Source organism: Rhinopithecus roxellana, chromosome 21, assembly GCF_007565055.1.
Source record: "Rhinopithecus roxellana isolate Shanxi Qingling chromosome 21, ASM756505v1, whole genome shotgun sequence".
Lineage (NCBI taxonomy): Eukaryota > Metazoa > Chordata > Mammalia > Primates > Cercopithecidae > Rhinopithecus > Rhinopithecus roxellana.
This window is the reverse complement of record NC_044569.1, coordinates 37,633,805-37,648,128: the sequence shown is the minus strand read 5'-3', so window position 1 is coordinate 37,648,128 and position 14,324 is coordinate 37,633,805.

Genomic DNA, 14,324 nt, shown 5'->3' with positions numbered 1-14,324 from the left:
CAGGTAAGTCTCTTTATTTTGCAGAGACGTAATCCACATCCAACAGATTAAATGACAGCAAAATCACTTACCCAAGAAGTCATGTTAGTGAAAATTGATGATAAATGCAAAATAAATACCTTTTCAACTCACAGGTTTAGTGCGAGATATCTAGAAAGGAAAAATGGTAATAAGGAACAAAATTCATAGTGATACAGAATGAAGCCCTGAAGTTAGAGCAAGTCCTTTCTTAAATACTTACTTAAATAGCTTAGGGGGTTGGAGAGAGATATTGGTGTTGGTGAAGGGGGTGTTGGTGTTGGCAGTGGTGTTGGAGTTGTTGGCAGTAATGGTGTTATTGGCAGTGTTGGTGTTGATGTTGGTATTGTTGGTGATGGTATTGGCAATGGTGGTATTGGTGGTGGTGGTGCTGATGGCAATTGTGAATTTATTTTGTGGTGGTGGTGGGGTTGGTGGTGATGGTGTGGGTGGCAGCAGCAGTGGTGTCTTTGGTGTTGGTGGTGGTGGTGGTATTGGTGGTGGTGATGGTGTTGGTAATGATGGTGGTGGTGGTGGTATTGGTGATGGTGGCATCGGTGGTTATGGTGATGGTGTTATTATTGGTGATGGTATTGATGGTGATGTTGGCAGTGGTGGTGGCAGTATTGGTGATGATGGTGTTGGTGGTGGTGGTGGTAGTGATGATGGTGGTGGTAGTATTGGTGATGGTGGTATTGGTGGTGGTGGTGATTCTAAAAGATTGGGAAAGTTGAGAAGAAAAGAGCTTTTCCTACTCTCTAAGAAACAAGGTAGTTGAAGCATTGTGGTTTCTGAATTTCCCTGATGGGCATCCTGCCTGTTTCCAGACTACTCCAAGCTTTTCCTGTGGTGTGGAGACCCTGAAGCAAGGAAGAGGTCATCTATCACTACCTGTTTTTCTCTTTTCTGCATCATCTGTGAGTGAGAGAAAAGTTAAAATATCCAAATCCTCTAAGTTACTGAATATTCTGAATTTTTTTTTAAAAACTACAAATTTGTAACAGACAACAGTAAGAAAGTAAATATATGTTAAAACATAAAATCAAAGGGTACATTTTCATAGTATGAATCTAAAATTAGTTGAGATAATGGTATATCTATAACATGAATCTAAAATTAGTTGAGATAACTGGTATATCTATAACATTAAAAAGCAATACTTTTTTTTTTTTTTTTTTTTTTTGAGACGGAGTCTCGCTCTGTCGCCCAGGCTGGAGTGCAGTGGCCGGATCTCAGCTCACTGCAAGCTCCGCCTCCCAGGTTTATGCCATTCTCCTGCCTCAGCCTCCTGAGTAACTGGGACTACAGGCGCCCGCCACCTCGCCTGGCTAGTTTTTTTGTATTTTTTAGTAGAGACGGGGTTTCACCGGGTTAGCCAGGATGGTCTCGATCTCCTGACCTCGTGATCCGCCGGTCTCGGCCTCCCAAAGTGCTGGGATTACAGGCTTGAGCCACCGCGCCCGGCCTAAAAAGCAATACTTTAAGGCCAAGATCTAATCAAGTCTTTTTGATTTTTTTTTAAGGATTTAATATACTATTAAGGGGATGAAACTATTAAGTAAATAGAAAACCTTTCATATTAAGAATATGTACTCCTCACATCACCTTTTATTTTTATCTTGGTTGCATTTAAGGGATGAGAAAAGTAATTATTTCACTCTTTCTTGGTATTTGAAATAAAATTCTCTGCATTTCAATACCAACAGTGACACAGACTAAAGGAAGGTGCATATTAGTAACCATTTAGAGTCACGATTTTATTATTATAAAAACTGAGGAAAACGCTGCTTTACTTAAAAAGCCAGTGCATAAGTTCTCGCTATATAAAAGAGCATGTGTCTGAATTGTTTATAACAGTACCTAGAACATAGCATTTGCCCAGTGAATACTAATTCCTATCCCTTTTCTTCATAACGAATCCAAGGAACAGAAACAAGCAGATCATTTTCCCATAGTTACATGTGAAAGCAAAATAATCTGAACCTAGAGCCTGTGGTTTCTTTTAGCCTGCCTTGGTTTTGAACATTATTATGTTTGCTTTCATTTAAAATAATATAATGAAAATTTGAAGATCGGTTTTAGAGGCAATCATGTCACAACCAGAAGACTACCTGCTTTGGGGAGTAAAATTAATGTAACAGTCACGTGTGTTAATGATTCATTTCATCATTTTAATTTCCATACATTCACTTTAAATTTATTTCTTTGTGATGTTTAAAGTACACTGAAGCGTTTCTGGTAAAAGAAAAGCCCAACGCTGACACTAAAATTTGAAAAGAGGCTGGTGATCCTCCTCTTTGGATGCGATAACATGCTGCAACCCAGTGTCCACCCAGCGCTGGGGCTGCAGTGCGCACAGACTCGCAGGGTTTGGAGCATGCCGCATTCTCAGTCTTCATAAGGATTTGGTGAATCGAATTGAATTCAATCGAATGCAGTTTAGAAGGTATTTTATATATTTTATACTGTACTAGAAATAATGCAGCTCTTCACAGAAACAAGCAAATATTACTGTATTGTTACAGTAAGCTGCCTTTGCTACCGACACTATAAAATGGAATGTGGATTGGAAATGTTAGCATTAGCAGAAAATGGTCAAGTGATGACCGTCATCATTTGCCATCAATGGGCATAGATCCATATTTGACCAAATTACAATTGATAAGTATCAGTAACACTAAAGATTGAGCACCATTAGGAGGATCAATTTTGACAATTCAGAAAAAAAAAAGCATATCAAGGTCAAAAGCAATAACTGATTTTATTAAGTTAGCAGCAATATCTCCAGAGGATCAGTGGTGACTTGGAAATGTTAACTTCCATTTGTCCTGATCATAAACTTCATAGATGGTGAGAAACGCACAGTGCGCTTGAGAAGAAAAAATTGTTTAGAAAAATAGAGAGTGCACTTACGCTTAAAAGGCATTTCATAAGTTTGGTGTTTAGTGTTTTCAGATCTATTAAATCACCCCTTTGGGGACCATTTGAAGATACATGAAAGGCAGGAATGTGAACCTAATGGTGTGGCAGAGAAAGGAAGAAATTGCTCTTTTGGGGGTGGGGAGGTTGAGGAGAGATATTAACCCTCCCAAGACCCTGGGGCAAGTTCCATCTGTTGATGCCAAAAAGCTTAGGGCCCCAAACTCTTTGCATATATTCCCCAATTTGATCAATGGCTCTCTTAAACCCACTGTCTTGAAAACTAGTGCTGTTTTTAGGTCTTCAAGTAAGCACCTTTTTCTGTTTTTCCTAAATAATATATAAATAAATATTTATCTATTTGTGTACTGCAAACTTTAAGAACGAATACTTTTATTTTACAGTGTTACTGTTTTCAATGCTGTCATTTTAAATTCTCCATCTTCTAATGATGTGCTAATTTAAAAATATATTTTTCAATGAAGGCATTACTTAGATCAGATAATTTAATGCTCCTCTGATCTCAAAATTTTAAAGTATCTGGATATTGTAAGGAGGAAGAGCCATCATGAATATAACACCTAGAAAATATTGCTTAGTACTGCTATCCAACCACCACAAAAGGCTGGCCAATAACTGGCATTCTGACCCGTGTATCAGCTTGCTGATCACATGTAACTTTCCTGACCTGTCTTGGCTGAGTTCTGGCTCTATGGCAGCTTTTTCTAGGCATGATCTTCCTTCTGTTTTATTCACACTCCATCCTAGGGTTTTTATTCCAGCATCACCGTGACTAGTGAGCAGTCAGGTGGTCCATGCCACACAGTCGACTGCAGACACAGGCAACTCCGGGGAGTCCCTGACACCCACACTTTCTTGCCTGTCATGCAACAGTTGTTCATATAATCCCTAGATGCTGAGCTCCAGGAAGCCAGAGACTTTCCCTGGTTCATTCATTTTGTACATGCTTCATCACCCAGCCACTGAGCATACCATCTTAACTTCTAGTGGGAGGAACACAGGTCACAAAAATGTACATAAGCAAATTATATTCTGTAGTAGATGGTGAAATATAGTATAAGAGAAATAAGTCAGGGAAGGTTTCTTATATGACTGTACTTTTTAAGGCTCTTTATTTGCCTACAGTCATATATCTACTTCCTAGTGATGTAAGTTTGACCAATTCTTCTGATAGCTACTTTAAAGCAGCAACACATGACTGTAATTAAATTTTAGGTCAGATTGTATAAGTGGTCCTGAAGCACATCTTACTCTTAAGCAGGTTTGTTTACACTGAATTACCTTGATATAAATTTTGCTTGTCAATATAGTTTCATCATCATCTACTAGTCTGACATCATAAAAGACTGCATAGTGTTCTTTTTATAAAGTGCCTATATAATAGTTACATGAAGTAATGTGCATTCTTATCCCAGTATTGCTCACTATTACTTTGAAAGAGCGTGAACACAACCTTCCTAGTTTCCAGGTAGTGTTAGTCCCTCTATTAATCACCGTGTCACACACCATTCTGCTCACTCAGAATATAACTCATTCTAGCACCAGTCATCAATTTATGCCACAGGTCACTCTGTTCTAAGGCTAAACCTGTGTTCTCTCTTTATGTCACTTTTTTTGTTTTGTTTTGTTTTGAGACAGAGTCTCATACTGTCGCCCAGGCTGGAGTGCAGTGGCGCAATCTTGGCTCACTGCAACCTCCGCCTCCTGGGTTCACATGATTCTCCTACCTCAGCCTCCTGAGGAGTTGGGATTATAGGTACGTGCCACCACACCTGGCTAATTTTTTGTATTTGTAGTAGAGACAGGGTTTCACTATGTTGGCCAGACTGCTCTTGAACTCCTGACCTTGTGATCTGCCCGCCTCGGCCTCCCAAAGTGCTGGGGTTACAGGCATGAGCCACCGTGCCTGGCCTATGTCAATTTTGTAATAAAATAAAACCACCATTGCCTCAGTTATCTCCCCCTTCCATCAATAATAATTTGAAATATTTTGCTAGCATCTCTCCTTCTTCAAGACACCTTGCTATTCTCTATATTGTCAATCCAAAGGTATGAAACTGGCTTTTTGAAACCATCCTATTTTCCCTTAATATTTACTATAATTCCACAGCACTTGAACATAAATATATATAATTAGTTTAATAATGTAAAATTATATTTTCCATAAATTTTCTATAGATTGCATAAAATATATTTAAGTTCTCATACCTGGCATCAAGGAGATGCTTAAGTTGTTTCTCCATAAATACCGCCCCCCCCACCATCCCCATGGTACATCCTCTTACTGAAAGGTATCTGATACTTTTTTCAGACACATTTTATTGAACATTTTCAACATTCACTGAGTGCTGTCCATGTCTCTCATGTACACTGTGGATATAAGATCAGAGAATCTACTCCTAAGGACTGCACAATGACTAAGAGCAAGAAGCAACTCGGCAATTGCTAGACAGGGCAATTAATTAGCTCTATGAGAGAGCCATGTAGGAGCATCCAGTAGCAGTGCAGGGGTGAAGAGAGGCTCTTCAACTGGACCTAAGATACATAAAGTGGTGGAGCAGTTACGGTGAGTATTGGGAGATGATGGGATATGGAGAAAGCAAAAAGACAGTGCCCAGTGCCCGAGGGTCTGGCTTTCCCAGAGGCATGGCTGGAATGTGTCCTTTTTGAAGGCCCTGCACTATATCTTTTATTCATGCTTTTGTACCATTTTCCTTAGAAATCCCCTGTATCAAATTAATAAAGGTTTATGTTCTACAAAGCCTGAATCCACCTTGGATAATGACATTCGCAACTGTAGGAATTTAGAGGACATACAGATATGGTGCGTGTGAAGAGAGATTGCAGAATTAATCGTGGACAACTGGATTTGAGCTTCCTGAGAGATTTAAAGGCAGAGCACTCAGTAGAAAAGCCAGACTCTGAGATCCAGCACTCAGAGGAGTAGACAGAAGGGACAGAATTGGGTGTGCTCCATATACAGAGGCTGGTGGGAGACCCAGGATACTCCAGTCCCACTGTGGCTTCTCCACACAGCTTCATGCTTCCCAACAACTTCATGGAGAGATATGTTACATCAATATGAATTAATCTGGAGAAGGGAGTTTCTGCTGCTAAAATCTTCTATACTTCACCTCTCTCATCTTACAGATAAGAAATGATGCTCCTAAACTGAAATGACTTGCATTTCATCAGAGAAATTCTCAAGCCAGAATCCATGCTTCCTGACTCCCATTTTGCGTTTTACAATCATAAAGTGCTGGTCAGAAGGGCAGAGTATTATTCAAAACTAAAACAAACAAAGGAAACAAAAACTATCTGCTCCTTCAGATCATCTAAAAAGCTATTAAGTAACGTTTATTCTAACCAAGATCTCCAGGGATCCACAAAAATCAGTTCTCCAGTCCCTTGATAAATGAATACTTAATAACATTTGGTATAAAACCTTATCAAAGGATTTTTAAAAGTCTAAGTACATTTTGTCTACAGTTCTCCTTATATACAATAATTTTTACCCAGTCAACTAACACTAATGGACTTTTTATTGTTCTGTGTATTGCACGGAAGAGTCACTGTCGGGAGGGAGGAGAGAGGAAACAAAGAGGACAGTAAACATGAGTAAACGTTTGTAGTGAAACTGGGACAGAAAGCGGAAAATGGATAATGAGGTAAATTAAAATTGGTGGTGCACTAAAAAAGCAGAAAGAGTAAAATTTTGGAACATGTAAGTTATTAAGAATAAAGGAAGATACGATGTAGTTTAAAATAATCATTATGATTTATTGATCACTTATCAGTGTCACATGTGAACTAAGCTTTGTAACATTACCTGCTTTAATCCTCACGGCAACTCCTTCTGTTGGGGTTGTCACAGCTCCATTGAACAGTTGAGGAGTCCTGCAGGCCAGAGAACCAAGTTCCATCCACAACCCCAGATCAGCCACTTGGGAAGTGCAGGGCTAAGTTTTGAATTCAAGCCTGTCTAACTCCAAACTCCAAGCACTTAGTCAGTATTATACTTCTGATTACTCCCAAAATTATGTTTACACAATTGGCATCATCACATCATAAAACGTCTCTCTCTCTCTCTCCCTCCCACACTCCCTCTCATTTATTTTGCGTCACTTCCTTCTGGAATAAAAAGGACTAGCAGGGCAAGGGCCCGGCTTGTTTGGCCCACTGTATTCAGAGCTCCTAACCCATGTCTGGCAGACCGCAGGTGCTCAATGCACACGCATGGAGTGAATTCATGTTGGTTAGCACCTTTCCTTGGTAGGGCATGGAAACGCTTGCTCACGTACTGTGAAATGGGGCCACTTATTTTGTTTTCCCCTTGATAAGAATGCTTTCCCTTGCTGCACCGTCAGCTGTCAGAAGACACTTTTCTAGCATTGCATGGACATCCCAACCTCAGTGAAGAGAAGGTGTCAGAGTGGGAGGAGGGAGGCAGCCTCAGAGCCACACAGCCACACCTTCCCGGTGGGTGCCAGTGCCACCCACTTCTCCCACCCTGCGGCATCTGTGCTCATCTCTGCCTTCAGCATCCACAGTGTTCCTTCTGTCCACACTTGAGATGTTCTATTTAAACAATACTGGCCCACTTGCCTCCTCCTGTCCCTGGCTTACCTTCTTCCTCTCCTGTGGTCTCTGTTTCTCTTGCACCATTCAAGAGATTGCATGAACTTCCTTGTCCTGCAGGGCAGCTAAACCTGGAAAACGGAGGCGACTTCTCTCCATCTTCCCCATCTCCTAGTGTATGAGAGAGAGTGAACTAAAAGAGGATCGAGGGAACCAGACACATCTGAGGTTGTGACAGAAGGACCATTTCTGCCTGGGACCAACACGCTTTGTGGCTTCACTAAATTTTTCTTGAGAAAATCTCAAAGTTGTGTTGAAAATTGTGAAGTTTCCTAATTTTATCTTGCTGTACTGCCTGGTATTTAAGTAATCAGAAGTCGGTAATTTGAGAAAATAGGAAAGTGTGCAAATAATAGTTGAATAGGGGTTAGTGAGGGTGCTCAGGGGATAAGCTGTATCAAAAGAATCAGGATATCAAGTGTAAGCACCAAGGTAATATAAACAACATGCTATAAGCAATGAGCTGTAAAGTATAAGGGCCACTATGTTCTTATGCATAGTATCTGTTCTTCTATATTCTGTTACTTTTTTACTCCCAGTTTTACTTTGACCATTTTTATTTTTTAGAATTTAAATTGGCATGAATGCATGTACATATATATATACACACACACCTACATACATGTAATTTACATTTCCCCAGAGAATAAGTCAGCTTACATACATGTAGTTATATATGTTGGTATATATGCATGTGTATGTATCATATGTCTGCGTTGATATTGCTGTGTGACTATGAAGAGAATCTGCACACGGAAGGAGCAAATGCTTTAGGCAGCCCTGAAGTGCAGGTATCCAAATGTGCATGACTCTGATTGATACATTGTGATTTATTACAATGCAGCTGATGCTTCAGAAGACGTGATTTAGTAGTCACTGGTTATTTCAATTTACTCTTTTTGCGTTTTTAATTAGTAAATGAATCCCTCATGGTCAAATGATTAATTGCACAATAATTCACTGGAGTGCCTTCCTCGCCTATTTGTGCACAGCACAGTACATAGAGGCAGCGTTGGAATATGGGCTGACATTATAAATTATGGCAGTGCATTCACACCACTCTCATTCCAAATGTGTCAGCACTTCCATTATAAACTCCCGTTTTCAAGGTGCTTAAAACTACGCTGTGAAAATTCATTTTCAGATGGCAGCTGGTATAGAAGGTGTCCACCAGGGAGCAATGTTTTTAAACCAAATTTCAGAATTTACTTTGCCATTGTTAAAACTCCCAAGCAGATAAAGTTAGCAAAGCACCTTTCTCAACTATTTCCATGAAATAAAATGAAAATGAAATAAAACTACTTTTCTGAGTGGCAGTGGCTCTGACATGAATGCTAAAATTATATGGATTTTAGATGCAGTCAGTTTTTGTTGGTTAGTTTTTAAACATACTTTATTCCTTAGAACAGTTTGAGATTTAAAGAAAAATTCAGGCAATAGAATTTCCACATACCCCTACATATTTTGTTGCTCAAAATTGTTGCAGCATTAGCTGTTTCTTTTTTTTTTTTTTTCCCTAAAATATGCAATTATAATGAGAATTCACCTCTATTACAGCCTTTGCTTCTCAAACTCAGTATGTCTCAACAGTCCATGCCGGACTAAAGCAGTAGTAACAAAATTTAAGCCTGAACGACCCTCATGCCACACCTAAGTAACCTCATGTTTTCCTGGCAGAGCCAAACTTCCCTTTCAGCCAGAACTGCAAACCAGTCGTCTAACAAACTTTCTCTAGAATTGTTGAGACAAACTACAGAAGCAGCAGCCACTGCCCATTTAACACGGTGATGATCTCATACCAAGATAATGAGACCATCCTGTTTTCAAGCCTACAGGCTCCGGAGTGCAAGTCAAGGTTTAAAATTTTGTCTCTGCAATTCTTGCGTGACACTGGGCAAGTGTGTCACAAATGAATGTCTCTTCATGGGTAAAGGATGGTATTAGCAGGGGCTTGCCCATGGGCTACTGTAAGGCCTCAGGGAGATGCCCTCTGGGGCGTGAGCCAGCCTCGTGCTTGGAGGATGCTTGCTGCCCTGCTGTGCAGGCAGGTGCCCGGCTAGGTCCAGGAGGAAGGGCAGTGCAGCAGGAAGAACTGTGCATTGCAATGAGAGACCTGAATCCCCCAGGATAGGTTCCCGGGTGATATCACAGGAAATAAACATTTCTCCAGAGAGGAAGTCCATTTACAAAAGTCAGCAGGGCATGCTGACCCACTGGAACCCGGCCGAGCAGGGAGGAGGTGACACCTCAGGCCTGTCTCTGAAACTCCCAGTGGGCACTCCAGTGCCTCGCAGACACCCCAGATCCCTCAGCAGGTGAAGCCCCTCTGAGGAACCACACTTCAGTTCCATCTTTCCAAACTTCTACTGCCAGGAGAGCTGCTGCCAGACAGAACTCCTGCAGCCGCCAGTGTCCCCTGGTCTGCACAGCCCCGCCCGCTTCCGACTCATGTCCTGTCTTTCTTTCCTTCTCTACCAGGAACTTGCTGGTTCCTCCTCATCCTTCAGGCCGAGCCCGTGGGACCTCCCTTCAGGATGCATCCTGCCCTCATCCCAGGAGCAACCTCTGTGTCTCACCTGGGTGTCATTCCCCAGAAGCATTCTGCTTTTCTTTTAAAAGAATAATTTAAAACAGTAAGTGAAAATAATGTTTTTTTTTTTTTTTTAATTATACTTTATGTTCTGTGGTACTATTCACAATAGCAGAGACTTGGAACCAACCCAAATGTCCATCAGTAACAGACTGGATTAAGAAAATGTGGCACATATACACCATGGAATACTATGCAGCCATAAAAAAGGATGAGTTCATGTCCTTTGTAGGGACATGGATGCAGCTGGAAACCATCATTCTCAGCAAACTATTGCAAGAACAGAAAACCAAACACCACATGTTCTCACTCATAGGTGGGAATTGAACAATGAAAATAATGTTTTAAATAACTAAAACATTTAAAGTATAAAACATTTTAAACACACAGAAAGTCGGCATTCTATGTTTTCTTGAGTCAGTTTTGTTAATGTCCCATTTGTCCGTATATGTGTGTATATATATATAAAGTTATAGGAAATTGATGTTTTATAGATATTGTATGATGTGTGTATATATGTGTATATATATATAAACATATAAAGTTCTACATATAGTTAGAATTATCTCTATAAAGCTCTCTCTATAAATATGACTACATTATTGGCATGTAGTCATCATAATTCCCACTCTAGTCATCTACTTCCTTTATAATCCAGATACATAGATCTGTTTGAAGGACTTTTCTCACTTTTCTTAAACAGACTTGCCCATTTCATTGCTTCCCCTAAAGAGCTAGGTCTAATTAGTCTTCCCAATTTTATTTTTGCTCCCTATTGTGTTATTCCTGTTCTTAAGTTAATCATTTTCTTAAGAGGCCAAGGCGGGCTGATCACCTGAGGGCGGGCGTTCGAGACCAGCCTGACCAACATGGAGAAACCCCGTCTCTACTAAAAATACAAAATTAGCAGGGCGTGGTGGCACGTGCCTGTAATCCCAGCTACTCAGGAGGTTGAGGCAGGAGAATCGTTTGAACCTGCAAGGCGAAGGTTGCAGTGAGCCGAAATCACATCACTGCACTCCAGCCTGGGCAACAAGAGCGAGACTCCATCGCAAAAAAACAAAAAAAAAATTAATCATTCTTATTTTAATCCTTTTGGGGTTACTCTTTATCATTTGAACTTATCCACTTGGACACTTAGCTAATCAATTTTTCCTGTTATTTTAATGTTTGCATTTAAATAGTTTTCTTAGAATTACTGTCTACCTACATCCTGGAAACTTCGATGTGTAGTGTGATTTTCATCTCTACTGACTTCTCCATATAATTCTGTCTACTTTCCATGTCTATATTTTGAGTGATGTATATAGATTGAATAGATATTATTGGGTCTTTTAGATTGAAACTTCTTAGCCTTAACAACGCCTGTACTGAAAGTCTATCCTACGATATTAACATAGCTACAACAGAACCCTGATACAAACGTTTCTTTCTCATATAATTTTCTGGGTCATTATTGCCTTAATTAGGGCTCTTATAAATGGCATGTAGCTGAACTTCTCTAAAAATCCACGCTGAGAGTCGGTCCTGTCAGTTGGTGATGAGCTGAGTCCATTTCCTTCGGCTGCACTAAGACAGCTGAGCTTCTTTCCACTTTCATATTTGGTGCTTTCTGTTGACCTTTTGGATTCCTTTGCTTTTTTTTTTCATTCTCTCCCATTTTCTTTTGGATAATTACATTTATCCCATTTTAAAATTTCTATCCTTTTACAACAAATAATCACTTTGGCAATCTTTAGTAGTACTATTACCATTTTATCACGTATTTATGATTAGAAAAATTTTAAATTGATTAATGCCCTTACTTTCCAGCAGCTATTCTGGTTTTAATAAAATTTAAATTTAATAAAATTCCTCCCTTAATTATATGCTACTTTTTTCTGGTAATTTAATCCTAACTTGTTTGGATACTGATTAATTTAGGAATTGCTTTTCTTGTTGTCTTATGTAGGGAATGTTTCCTTGGCTTGATTGACATAGTTTCCATTTTTCTTTACTTACCACTTTTTGTGAGTCCCAGTCATTGCTTTTAGCTTCACTTTTCCTTCTTCTGAAGTCTCTTAAGCTGTTCTATCGTCATGGTCTGTGAGCAATGCATTCTCTTAGGTTTTTGCAGACATATTATTTTTCTCTCACTTATTTTACTGTATATAACATTATTGCCTGAAAGTTAACTTTCTTCGGAAATTTGAAGACATTATTCTATGTTTCACCCCATTTCCTCTGTGGATGAGTATTTATCTCATTGCTTTTCGTTGCAGGCTAGCTTCTCTTTTCAACTACTTTGAGATTTTATATTTGACCTTGGGCCTCTATAGTTTTACCATTATGCATTTTGCTGTGAATTTACTGTGTATTTCTGTGGACTTCGTATACTTCTTGAACTACAGGTTTATGTCCTGTATGCATCTAGATTTTTCTTTTCCTTTCTCCTTTCCTGTACTAGCCATCGTTGAGCTTTTTCCTTCTTGTATTCACATCTACGAACCTCTTGTAACATTTTCTGTCTTTTCTCTTCTGTGTCCATGGCAGAATTTCTTAATGCTGTATTTTAAAGTGCTTAATTTTCCTTTGAGCTAGATCTATTTGATATTTAACCTTGGAATTAAATTTGTAATTTAGTTGTAAGGAATTTATTATATATTTCTAAAAGTTTTATTTGTTTCTTTGTTTTCTTTTTTCCCTAAAAACATTGTTTTGTTAACTATCAATTTTATGACGTCTTATGTCAGAACACATTTATTTTACATTTTTGAGGTGCAATTCACATTCAGTACACTGCACGTATTTAAAGTGTATGGCTGGTAAGTTTCGACATATGTGTACACCTGTGAAAGCATCACTAAAGTCAAGACAGTGAATATAGTTTTCACCTGTAAGGGTACCCCCTCCCTTCTGCTCCTCCTTGTTTCTCCCTCACCTTTGGATATCACGGATCTGCTTTCTCTCATTATTGGTTCATTTGCATTTTCTAAAATTGCATGCAAATAAAATCAGATCGTATTTTGATAGTCGAAATCATGGCCCCCCAAGAAGTCCATGTCCTACTACCCGGAACCTGCAAATACCTGGCCTTACATGGAAAAGGGAATTTTCAGATGTGAATAAGTGAAAGACCTTGAGAGGAGGAGAGTGTCCTGCATTGTCTGGTGGACCCAGTGTCATCACAGGGTCCTTATGGGGACAGAGTCAAGGAAGGAGGTATGATAACAGGAGCAGGGCCAAGCACCGTGGGTGGCCTCCAGAGGCTGGAAGTCAGAGAAACAGATCCCCTCTGCAGCCCCCTGAAGGAACCAGCCCACAGCACCTTGATTTTAGCGCAAGAGACTCACTTTGGGCTTCTGACCTTCACAACTGTAGAATAAATGTGTGTGCTTTTAAGTGACTACATGTGCAGTGATTTGTTATGGCAGCAATAGGAAGTTCACAGAAGTGTGTACTCATGTATGGTTTGGCTTCTGTCACTCAGTAGGACTTTTTTGAGGTTCGTCCTTGATGTACCAGCAGCTCCTTGGTTTTTACTGCTAGGCAGCGTTTGGTTGTCTAGACATGCTGCTCCTTAAGGGACAGTTACGTCATTTCCAATTTCTGGATATTACAAGTAAAGCTGCTGTTGCAGGACTTTTTCTTAGTTCAGGTAAAGACGAGGTCCTCGTCACAAGGCCACAAAAGATGAGGCTCACAGACAATTTGAATGGTGAGAATAATGGGATTTACTGGGCAAAAAGGGAAAAAAGGGGAACAAGGATTCAGCTGCGTGAGAATCCTTTTAGTACATGCTTCCTGCCCCACAGATTAAATCCCAGGTACCACCCAGGAAGAAGAAGTTCCTCCCAGCTGAAGACGGTGTGAACTTGTGTGCAGTTCACCCCAGGTGCAGGCTAGTTGGCATTTCTCTGGGGAACCCCTGCCCCCGGGCTGCCTCACTGCTATGAACATTTATGCACAGGTATGAGTAGGGTATATGCTCCCTTGCCTCTTGGGTAAATACTGTTAAGTAGAATATATTGACATTTTTTTCAAGGCTGCCAAACTGTTTTCCAAAGTGGATGTGTCATTTTGTATTCCCACCATTAGTGTCCCCGAGTTCTGATTCCTTCACATCCTTGTTCAGTCGTGGTACGGTCAACCTTTTCCG